At 43.8% G+C, this 10,985-nt stretch overlaps 1 long non-coding RNA gene across 1 annotated transcript; it reads right to left on the bottom strand.

Annotated features, from left to right (window-relative positions):
• Positions 1-2,619: 2,619 nt before the first annotated feature.
• LOC147959117 (uncharacterized) lies at positions 2,620-5,832 on the bottom strand. Its single transcript, XR_015611760.1, has 3 exons — positions 5,654-5,832; positions 4,257-4,331; positions 2,620-2,941 (listed from the first exon to the last, which is right to left on the bottom strand). It is a non-coding gene; the product is annotated as an uncharacterized LOC147959117 (long non-coding RNA).
• Between the last annotated feature and the right edge of the window lie 5,153 nt (positions 5,833-10,985).

Raw genomic sequence — 10,985 nt, forward strand, 5'->3', positions numbered from 1 at the left:
CAGTATGAATTCTATTGGAAAAATTCCATCGATTATATTTGGAGGTTTTGAATTTCCTCTTCCTACTGTCAAGAAGAAATATGATATTCTTATTATTGGGGATGTTCATATCCCCGTTGAGGCAACATAGTGTTATTCGAAATTTCTCCGGTTCCATGTTATTCAGAATGAGTTCGTTAACAAGACTTGATCAACCTTGTTAGTGGATTCCTTTTGATGATCATAAGATGGATGAAACTAGAAGGCACAACCTACTGTACCCTCCTTTTACTTTCTGTTATTTATATTAAATAAAATAAAAATAAATATTTTTCTGTCTGTTATCTGATTATCCATGCAATATAAAAATACCCCGAAAATAAAAGTTCTCCAAATGCCCTGAAATTTAAATATGATTTTCTCTAGAATATTTGACACTAAGAACACAGCAGGGGGCCAACCACCTGCCCACGAGGGTGGAGGGCGCGCCCTACCCCCCTGGGCGCGCCCCCTGCCTCGTGGGCCCATGGTGGCCCTCCTCCACTTATCCTTTCACCCACACACTCCTTCCTCCCCCAAACACGAATATCCAGCTCAAACCCGAGTCCAAGCTCATTTTGCTGCCATTTTCGATCTCCTTGCTCAAAGCACCTCTCACAAAACTGCTTGGGATGATTGTTCCTTGGTATGTGACTCCTACATTGGTCCAATTAGTTTTTGTTCTAGTGCTTTATTCATTGCAAATTTTTGCTGCTTAGGTGACCCTATTCTTGAGCTTGCATGTCAGATTTTTATGGTCAAAAGTAGTTTTGATGCATGATATAGGCCCTAGGCACTTGTAGGAGTAGTTGCTATCAATATTATTGAATTTGGTTTACTTTTATATTGAAGTTACTAAAAATTTCAGACTTTTTTCATAAAATGATGAAGAGATTTTTGAGGGGCTCATCGAGCCAAAGCTCGAAGGAAAAGGCACCAAAGCCTAAGTATAATCTACCTCGCACCGCGGAGGTTCGGGCGTGTGAATGGCCTTCCGATGATTTCTTAAGAGCAGTCGGGATTTATGAAGATTTTCATGAATTGGCTAAGAATGCAGGCCTCACCTCTTTCCTCCACGACCAATGCGATCAGTATCTCTTACTCACAAATACCTTTGTGCAAAACTTTCATTTCCATTCTAGGAGCTCACCTCCTACAGTGGAGTTCCATTTATATGATGAGCATAAGGAGATGTCACTTTATGATTTTTGTCGGGTTTGTTTAGTCCCTTTCAAGGGCAAGACAGAGGAACTACATCGCGATGATGTGGACGGGTTTATTGATACTATCACTGTAGGGGAAACAAGGAAGGTTTCTGATGCACGAATGACTAGCATACATTTCCCTGTTTTACGCTATTTTGCATTATTTGCTAGTCGTTGTTTAATTGGTCGCGGAAACTATGGAAACCTTAGTATCCCTGATATTATTATTTTTCTCCACAGTTTATACGGTGATAACTCTGTTAGTATGGGCGGCATTATTGCTAAACGGTTAAGTCTGAACCGTACTAAGGGCCCCATCTTTGGAGGCATCTATGCTTCACGTCTAGCTGCACATTTTAACATACTTATTAGGCATTATGAGAAGGAAGAGAAAGTGCTGCCTCGTGTTTATTTAGATTATAAGAGTATGGTGGCACATGATTTTATTGTTAAGAATAGGGAAGGAGAGCTTAAATATAAATTGTTCTTTGATAAACATCATCCTGAGACTATTACCCTGCCTGCTCCTTCTTCGTTTGATTTATCTGCAGGACAGTACCTTGTTCCGTTGAAGGCTATTCACGCCTACCGGAACCCTGCACCAGCTATGGAGCCAGAGCCGGAACCACAAGTTGATCCTTCACGACAGTCTAATTACCAGTGGGGTCCGGAGATGATTGTCAGCCAGTGGCAATCGGAGTCCTCTTCTTCTTCTCAGTACGACCCCAACTATTATTATGGATATCCGCCAGGCCAGTCATGGCCATAGACCAACTTAGTCCAAAAGCCTAAGCTTGGGGGAGTACGTATTTCCCACCGACATTACATTTATGTTCACACACTCATTGCTAGATGTCGGTGCTCATACTTTGTCACTATATCATCCATGCTAGTTTAATTTCCTTTTTATGCTTTCTTCTTGTGTGTTTAATAAACCTTAAGAAAAACCAAAAAAATTAGTTGTAGCTTTTAATTAGTTTACTTTCCATGCTTGTAGTAGTAATTAAAAAGAAAACCCAAAAATATTTCATGTTCTTCTTTTGCTTGTTGGGAGCTTTCCCGTGTAATTAGTTTTATTTCTTTTCTTGTCTCCGGGGGTCGATAGGAGAAGACCATGATTAATTTGTTGAAGTGGCTCTTATATGCATAAATGTTGATCTGACAAAAGAGCCCATATTGCCTTGTCTTCTCCTATTTATTGAATGCTTGCAGATTCTAGCTTAGTCCAATGCACGTGCACTATTATTATTATTCACACTATTCGGTCGTGCAGGTGAAAGGCAATTATGATGATACATGATGGACTGACTCAGATGATGTGACGCCCCCGATTCAATCATACACTAATCATACACGCAAACGTGTACGATCAAGATCAGGGACTCAGGGGAAGATATCACAACACAACTCTACAAATAAAAATAAGTCATCCAAGCATCATATTACAAGCCAGGGGCCTCGAGGGCTCGAATACAAGAGCTCGATCAAAGATGAGTCAGCGGAAGCAACAATATCTGAGTACAGACATAAGTTAAACAAGTTTGCCTTAAGAAGGCTAGCACAAACTGGGAAACAGATCGAAAGAGGCGCAGGCCTCCTACCTGGGATCCTCCTAAACTACTCCTGGTCGTCGTCAGCGGCCTGCACGTAGTAGTAGGCACCTCCAGAGTAGTAGCAGTCATCATCGACAGTGGCGTCTGGCTCCTGGGCTCCATCGTCTGGTCACAACAATCAGGTATAGAAAGGGGGAAAAGAGGGAGCAAAGCAACCATGAGTACTCATCCAAAGTACTCGCAAGCAAGGCGCTACACTACATATGTATGCATTGGTATCAAATGGAAAAGGGGTAACATATGTGGACTGAACTGCAGAATGCCGGAATAAGAGGGGGATAACTAGTCCTATCAAAGACTACGCTTCTGGTAACCTCCATCTTGCAGCAGAAGAAGAGAGTAGATGGTAAGTACACCAAGTAACATCACATAGCATAATCCTAACCGATGATCCTTCCCTCGTCGCCCTATGAGAGAGTGACCATCGGTTGTATCTGGCACTTGGAAGGGTGTGTTTTATTAAGTATCCGGTTCTAGTCATAAGGTCAAGGTACAACTCCAAGTCGTCCTGTTACCGAAGATCACGTCTATTCGAATAGATTAACTTCCCTACAGGGGTGCACCACATTTCCCAACACGCTCGATCCCCTTTGTCCGGACACACTTTTCTGGGTCATGCCTGGCCTCGGAAGGTCAACATGTCACAACCCTACCTAGGCACAACAGAGAGGTCAGCACGCCGGTCTAAATCCTATGGTGCAGGGGTCTGGGCCCATCGCCCATTGCACACCTGCATGTTGCGTACGCGGCCGGAAGCAGAACTATCCCCCTTTATACAAGAGCAGGCTTACGGTCCAATCCTGCACGCGCTGCTCAGTCGCTGACGTCACGAAGGCTTCGGCTGATACCACAACGTCGAGTGCCCATAACTGTCCCCGCGCAGATGGTTAGTGTGTATAGGCCAGTGGCCAGACTCAGATCAAATACCAAGTTCTCGTTAAACGTGTTATCTTGAAATAACCGCGAACGCTGACCAGGGCCAGGCCCACCTCTCTCCTAGGTGGTCTCAACCTGCCCTGTCGCTTCGCCACAAAGATCCACATAGAGGGCTGTCGGGAAAGTATGTCCTTCCAGCCCCCAATTCGTGAATCAACCGCAGGTACTCCTCAAGCCAACCCGACTTTAGTCATCACATGTATCATGTATAAAGTATATAGTATATACCCGTGATCACCTCCCGAGTGATCATGGCCCGATAGTATAGCATGGCAGATGGACAAGAATGTAGGGCCACTGATGATAACCTAGCATCCTATACTAAGCATTAGGATTGCAGGTAAAGGTAACAACAGTAGTAGCAAGGACAGGCTATGCATCAGGATAGGATTAACGAAAAGCAGTAACATGCTGCACTACTCGAATGCAAGCAGTATAGAGAAGAGTAGGCGATATCTGGTGATCAAGGGGGGGGGGGGCTTGCCTGGTTGCTCTGGCAAGAGAGAGGGGTCGTCAACACCGTAGTCGTACTGGGTAGCAACGGCATCGGTCTTGGTGTCTAGCAAGAGAAGAGGGGGAAGAAACAATAAATGTAATGCAAACAAATGCATGACGATGCACGACATGACAAACCGTGATGCTAGGTGTGCCCTAACGCGGTATGAGGTGGTACCGGTGAAGGGGGGAAACATTCGGGAAAATATCCTCGGTGTTTCGCGTTTTCGGACAGATGAACCAAAGGGGAAAGTTGCGTGTTCGGTATGCTAGGGATGCGTGGCGGATGAACGGGCTGCGTATCCGGATTCGTCTTGTCATTCTGAGCAACTTTCATGTACAAAGTTTTCCCATCCGAGCTACGGTTTATTTTATATTAATTCTAAAAGTTCTAAATCATTTTCTAAATTGTTTTAATTCGAAAATTAAATCTTAAATTGCTATGGGTACACAGAATTGTACCCGATAGAATGTAGGTGGTGGCTGGCAGGTGGGGTCAAGGGGGGTCCAGTCAGCATTTGACCAGTCAACTGTTGACTGGTCAACAGGGTCAAACAGGGCCCACTTGTCATGGACTGGGTCAACCAAGCCAACAGTTTGACTGGTCAAACTGGACAGGGGGCCCACATGTCATTGACTGACAACTAACTAACCTAATTAATTGGTTTAATTAACAGATTAATTTAGGTTAAGTTAATTAGGTTAATCTAATCAAGATTAATTAAGTTAATTAATTCTTTAATTAAGTAATTAATTATTTTATTTATTTATAAAACTCCCTTTTTTCTTAGGGGGTGGGCCCCGTTTGTCATAGGCACATGGGCCAATAGCGGGCGTTGGGCGTCGGACACGTGGGCGCGCGGGCACTGGCCCGGGCGTGACCAACGGCGCGGCAGGGCGATGGCGGAAAGGCGCCGGCCAGGTGAGGCGCGCGGTGGGGCGCGCGAGCCGCAGCGGTGGAGGTGGCGGCGGGGCACGGTTGAGGAGCAGCTCCGCAGCTGCAGCGACGAGCGGGTGACAGGGGCAAGGCAGAGCGAAGCGAGTCAGCGCGAACGGGGGCTGCGGCGAGCGGCGCAGGGCACAGCAAGACACGGGCGGGCACGCGCGCTTGACGATGTCGGCCATGGCCAGGGGGTGGACTGGGCGAGGCAGGGCGGAGCGGGGCCGCGCGGGCGGGGCGCTGCGGGAGGCGGGAGCGCAGGTGGAGCAGGGCGGCGCGGGACGGCGTGCAGCGAGCGGCGCAGGGAGTGCGGAGCACGCGGGCGGTAGCGGCGAGCCTAGGCAACCGGTGGGCTCACCTGCGAGCGGCCATGGTGCGACGTGCGCGGGGTTGGAGCGCGTCAGGACAGGGAGCCGGACACGGGGAGAGAGAGAGGGGGAGCTCACGGGGGGGAGTAGGGTTCACGGGCAACAGGGGGCGAGGAGGTCGACGGGGACGACTGGGCGACGTGAGGAAGCAGGCCGTTGAGGTGGCGCGTGCTCCGGGCGGCGGCGTCCTGGCGTGGGCGGCGAGCCCGGATCTGATCCGGATCAGGGGAGGGGGCGCGTCGTGGGGGAAAGAGTGGGGGAGTGGATAGGGTTCGGGTGGGGTGTGAGGGGATAAGGGAGGAGTGGGGGTGGGCTTGCAGACCCAGTTTGGCCGGCCTGGCTAAAAGCTGGGCCGACTGGCCCAGGGGGTTTCCTTTTCTCTTTTCCTTTTCTTTGGTCTTTTGTTTTTCTTTTATTTTATTTACTTTTTTGTTTTATTTCATTTCCCTAATTGTTTTAGTTTTGTAAAACATATAGTTAGCACCTACATTACTAATAGTAATTATACCACCGCCACAATTATTCTTTTAGTTATAAAAAGTTTTTTTTAATAATTTAATTATTTAAGAGATGTTTAAATAATTGTTTCAGCGACTGTTCCTATTATCTAGTGCATTTAAACATTGTATGTTAATTTGGACCCACCACCATAATCATCTATGATTTATTTGCTACACCTTGAACATTTTAGATTTGACTTTTTCAAAACTTTTACCATTTGACTAGATTTTGAATTTGAATTCGAAAAGAGATTTGAATCATCGTGAAACTAACAACAGTAATCGTGGTGACGTGGCATCATTAGTAGATGGTTATTGTAGCTTAACTATCCGGGCGTCACAGATGAGAAAAGCCAGTATGAACTCGACCTCTTTTGTTTTTGTAAATATGATTAGCTCATCGTTCCTGATTCAGCCTATTATGAATAAACATGTTTGCAATGACAACTAGAGATCATAATTCTTGTGCCATGCTTGATTAGCTATGAGTCATAATGGTTTACCTTGCGTGCCAACATGCTATTGAAATGGTTATGATGTGTTATGATATGGTGGTATCCTCCTCTGAATGATTTAAGTGACTTGACTTGGCACATGTTCACGCATGTAGTTGAAACAAAATCAACATAGCCTTCACGATATTTATGTTCATGGTGGATTATATCCTACTCATGCTTGCATTCGGTGTTGATTAATTTTAATGCATGTTCATGACTGTTGTCCCTCTCTAGCTGGTCGCTTCCCAGTCTTTTGCTAGCCTTCACTTGTACTAAGCGGGAATACTGCTTGTGCATCCAATCCATTAAACCCCAAAGTTATTCCACATGAGTCCACTATACCTACCTATATACGGTATCTACCTGCCGTTCCAAGTAAATTTGTATGTGCCAAACTCTAAACCTTCAAATATATCCTGTTTTGTATGCTCGAATAGCTCATGTATCAACTAGGGTTGTCTATATCTTCCATGTTAGGCGGGTTATTCTCAAGAGGAGTGGACTCCGCTCCTCACTCACGAGATAAATTGCTGGTCACCGCGATGCCCAGTCCCATGCTTTATGCAAACTAAATCAAAATAATTGCAAACAAAACTCCCCCTGGGACTCTTGTTAGTTATAGGCACTCGTTGTTTCGAGCAAGCCATGGATTGATGCTTGTTGGTGGAAGGGGGAGTATAAACTTTACCATTCTGTTTGGAAACCGACTATAATGTGTGTAGCATGGAAGATATCGCCATCTCTTGGTTGTTATGTTAACAATGAAAGTATACCGCTTAAAATATTATTCATCTCTATTTCAAAACCGAGCTCTAGAACCTCTACAAATCCCTGCTCCCCTCTACGAAGGGCCTATCTATTTACTTTCATGCTCAGTCATCATCCTCTTATTAAAAAGCACCAGTTGGAGAGCACCGCTGTGATTTGCATTCATTACTATTACTTTACAGTGAGTATGACTTGACTGGATCTCTTTTACCATGAATTACAATGTCTAGTCAGTCATTGGTCTTTAAAGGTGCCCTGCATTTATGTTTTGCAGTCTTAGAAAGGGCTAGCGAGATATCACCTTGTTATATCATATTATGATTGTTTTTAGAAAGCGTTGTCATCCGAGATTTATTATTATTGCTCGCTAGTTGATTATGCTACTGAAATGAGTAAACTTGAGAACTGGGCGTTATTGCGAATGTGGTTAGTTATAATCTTTGCTGAAAACTTGAATGTTGGCTTTACATATTTACAACAACAAGAGCAAACAGAGTTTGTAAAAGTTTTTCTTTATCACTTTCAGTTTGTCAACTGAATTGCTTGAGGACAAGCAAAGGTTTAAGCTTGGGGGAGTTGATATGTCTCCAACGTATCTACTTTTCCAAACACTTTTGCCCTTGTTTTGCACTCTAACGTGCATGATTTCAATGGAACTAACCCGGACTGACGTTGTTTTCAGCAGAATTACCATGGTGTTATTTATGTGTAGAAACAAACGTTCTCGGAATGACCTGAAACTTCACGGAGCAACTTTTTGGAAAATATAAAAAATACCTACAAAAGATGAAGGCCAGGGGGCCCACAACCTCTCCACGAGGGTGGGGGGCGCGCCTGCCCCCCTAGGGCGCGCCCCCTACCTCGTGGGCCCCCTGGTGCCTCTCCGACTCCAACTCCAACTCTATATATTGTGTTTCGGGGAGAAAAAAATTCAGGGAGAATAATTCAAAGCGTTTTACGATACGGAGCCGCCGCCAAGCCCTAAAACCTCTTGGGAGGGCTGATCTGGAGTTCGTTCGGGGCTCCGGAGAGGGGAATCCGTCGCCATCGTCATCATCAACCATCCTGCATCACCAATTTCATGATGCTCACCGCCGTGCGTGAGTAATTCCATCGTAGGCTTGCTGGACGGTGATGGGTTGGATGGGATCTATCATGTAATCGAGTTAGTTTTGTTAGGGTTTGATCCCTAGTATCCACTATGTTCTGAGATTGATGTTGCTATGACTTTGCTATGCTTAATGCTTGTCACTAGGGCCCGAGTGCCATGATTTCAGATCTGAATCTATTATGTTTTGATCAATATATGAGTGTTCTTGATCCTATCTTGCAAGTCTATAGTCACCTATTATGTGTTATGATCCGTTAACCTCGAAGTGACAATAATCGGGATACTTAACGCTGATGACCGTAGTTTGAGGAGTTCATGTATTCACTATGTGTTAATGCTTTGTTCCGGTACTCTATTAAAAGGAGGCCTTAATATCCCTTAGTTTCCGTAAGGACACCGATGCCACGGGAGGGTAGGACAAAAGATGTCATGCATGTTCTTTTCCATAAGCACGTATGACTATGTTCGAAATACATGCCTACATTATATCAATGAACTGGAGCTAGTTCTGTGTCACCCTAGGTTATGACTGTTACATGATGAACCGCATCCGGCATAATTCTCCATCACTGATCCATTGCCTATGAGCTTTCCATATATTGTTCTTCGCTTATTTACTTTCCCGTTGCTATTGCTATCATCACTACAAAACACCAAAACATTACTTTTACTACTGTTACCTTTTGCTACCGTTACCACTACTATCATATTACTTTGCTACTAAATACTTTGCTGCAGATACTAAGTTTCCATGTGTGGTTGAATTGACAACTCAGCTGCTAATACTTGAGAGTATTCTTTGGCTCCCCTTGTGTCGAATCAATAAATTTGGGTTGAATACTTTACCCTCGAGAACTGTTGCGACCCCCTATACTCGTGGGTTATCAACCATGTGCGAGAAAAAGGGCAGCCCCCTCAGCCGATGCCCCAGATTGCTCCGGCGACCACGGTAAGTTTGATTTGAATGGTCTTTAGTTACTAGTATTCACATTTCAGTTTGTATCATGCTAACGAGACATTATTGGGAATGATCTTTGGTGCAGCATGGCTCCCGACAAGCATCGACCAATCCTTCTGCTCTGGCAATGGCGGAACCCGGACCGGTCCTTCACCTCCGTCTACCACTGACACAGCTCCGACATTCCTACACCTCCGTGATAGTGGTATTTTTCTTCTTACTTAGCCTGTTTAGTCAATTTTTGATATAATTTAGCCTATTTAGTCCACAAATGACATAATAAGATGAGGAAAATCAAGGAAGAGGAAGGAAAGAAGGAATAGGAAGAAAAGAAGAAGAAGAAGAAGAAGAAGAAGAAGAAGAAAAGAAACGAAAAGAAGAACAGGGAAACATTTCACATTTTTCATCGATACAAACGAAATGAAGAACAGGGAAACAAGAACTCCATCCATGCAAGCTTCCATATAGTGAATTAAATCTGCAAAATGGGAAACAAGAAAGTTAGAAGAAGAAGACTAGAATCAAAAGAAGAAGAAGAAGAAGAAGAAGAAGAAGAAGAGGAAGAAGAAGTAAGCATACCTAGGTAAAATGGAGCTAACCTAGCTAATTATGCCATTTTTGAGTGAACTAAGCATATTATGCCATTTTTGATATAAAGGAGCTTAGTATAGGTCATTATTGAGCTAACCTAGGTAACTAAGCATATTAGAGCTAACTTAGGGCTAACTTCATTTTGGAGAAGAAGAAAACTAGAAGAATAAGAAGAAGAAGAGCTCCATTTTACCTATCTTCTTCATTTTCTTCTTCTTCTTCTTCTTCTTCTTCTATTCTTCTTCTTCTTCTCCAAAATGAAGTTAGCTCTAATATGCTTAGTTACCTAGGTTAGCTCAATAATGACCTATACTAAGCTGCTTTATATAAAAAATGGCATAATATGCTTAGTTCACGCAAAAATGGCATAATTAGCTAGGTTAGCTCCATTTTACCTAAGTATGCTTACTTCTTCTTCTTCCTCTTCCTCTTCTTCATTTTCTTCTTCTTCTTCTTCTTCTTCTTCTTCTTCTGATTCTAGTCGTCTTCTTCTAACTTTCTTGTTTCCCATTTTGCAGATTTAATTCACTATATGGAAGCTTGCATGGATGGAGTGCTTGTTTTCCTGTTCTTCTTTTCGTTTGTATCGATGAAAAATGTGGAACTTGTTATATGGATGCATGGAACAATGTGCTAGATGAACATTGTGATATTACTGTAATATGTATGGATGGAACTCTGTTTCTTATGTATTTATGTTTTCATGGATGGAGCTATGTGTTGGATACATCATATGTCTGTTGTGCCTGTGAAAAAAAAATATGTATATCTGTGTGTGAATTCCTGTGAAATTAAATGGATTCAAATAAAACAAGGGATATATAGCCTCTTTGCTATCAGCTAGCAGACAGCAAAGCTCATTGCTGTCAGCTAGCAAACGGCAAAGCTCTTTGTCGTCTGCTAGCAAACGACAAAGTGGACATGTGGCAGCTACCTATATAAACTGGGAACACTGGCTGCCTATTTGGTCACTTTGCTGTGTGCT

This window comes from Triticum urartu, chromosome 7A, assembly GCF_056163025.1.
Source record: "Triticum urartu cultivar PI428250 chromosome 7A, HENAU_Tu73, whole genome shotgun sequence".
Lineage (NCBI taxonomy): Eukaryota > Viridiplantae > Streptophyta > Magnoliopsida > Poales > Poaceae > Triticum > Triticum urartu.